We start from the raw sequence: 961 nt of genomic DNA, 5'->3' as shown, positions 1-961 counted from the left end.
GAGGAAAGGCTTACGGTGGATACCTAGGCACCCAGAGACGAGGAAGGGCGTAGTAATCGACGAAATGCTTCAGGGAGTTAAAAATAAGCATAGATCCGGAGATTCCCGAATAGGGCAACCTTTCGAACTGCTTCTAAATCCATGGGCAGGCAAGAGACAACCTAGCGAACTGAAACATCTTAGTAGCCAGAGGAAAAGAAAGCAAAAGAGATTCTCGTAGTAGCGGCGAGCGAAATGGGAGCAGCCTAAACCGTGAAAATGGGGTTGTGGGAGAGCAATACAAGCGTCGTGCTGCTAGGCGAAGCAACCTGAATGTTGCACCCTAGATGGCGAAAGTCTAGTAGCCGAAAGTATCACTAGCTTATGCTCTAACCCGAGTAGCATGGGGCATGTGGAATCCCGTGTGAATCAGCAAGGACCACCTTGCAAGGTTAAATACTCCTGGGTGACCGATAGCGAAGTATTACCATGAAAGAAGGGTGAAAAGAACCCCCATCGGGGAGTAAAATAGAATATGAAACCGTAAGCTCCCAAGCAGTGGGAGGAGCCAGCGCTCTGACCGCATGCCTGTTGAAGAATGAGCCGGCAACTCATAGGCAATGGCTTGGTTAAGGGAACCCACCGGAGCCATAGCGAAAGTGAGTCTTCATAGGGCAATTGTCACTGCTTATGGACCCGAACCTGGGTGATCTATCTATGACCAAGATGAAGCTTGGGTGAAACTAAGTGGAGGTCCGAACCGACTGATGTTGAAGAATCAGCGGATGAGTTGTGGTTAGGGGGGAAATGCCACTCGAACCCAGAGCTAGCTGGTTCTCCCCGAAATGCGTTGAGGCCCAGCAGTTGATTGGACATCTAGGGGTAAAGCACTATTTCGATGCGGGCCGCGAGAGCGGTACCAAAGCGAGGCAAATTCTGAATACTAGGTATGGCCTTAAAATTAAAAAAGAGGGGTCAAAGT

General features: G+C 49.6%; 1 long non-coding RNA gene across 1 annotated transcript in view; it reads left to right on the top strand.

Annotated features, from left to right (window-relative positions):
- The first annotated feature begins 646 nt into the window (after positions 1-646).
- The window catches only part of LOC124894850, a 540-nt gene continuing 225 nt past the window's right edge, over positions 647-961 (top strand). The window contains exon 1 of the long non-coding RNA XR_007051388.1: positions 647-732. This is a non-coding gene — a long non-coding RNA (uncharacterized LOC124894850). The remainder of the gene's footprint in view (positions 733-961) is intronic.

Source organism: Capsicum annuum, unplaced genomic scaffold (genome assembly GCF_002878395.1).
Source record: "Capsicum annuum cultivar UCD-10X-F1 unplaced genomic scaffold, UCD10Xv1.1 ctg77991, whole genome shotgun sequence".
Lineage (NCBI taxonomy): Eukaryota > Viridiplantae > Streptophyta > Magnoliopsida > Solanales > Solanaceae > Capsicum > Capsicum annuum.
Note: the sequence above shows the minus strand (reverse complement) of the source record. Positions and strands in the feature narration are given on the sequence as shown.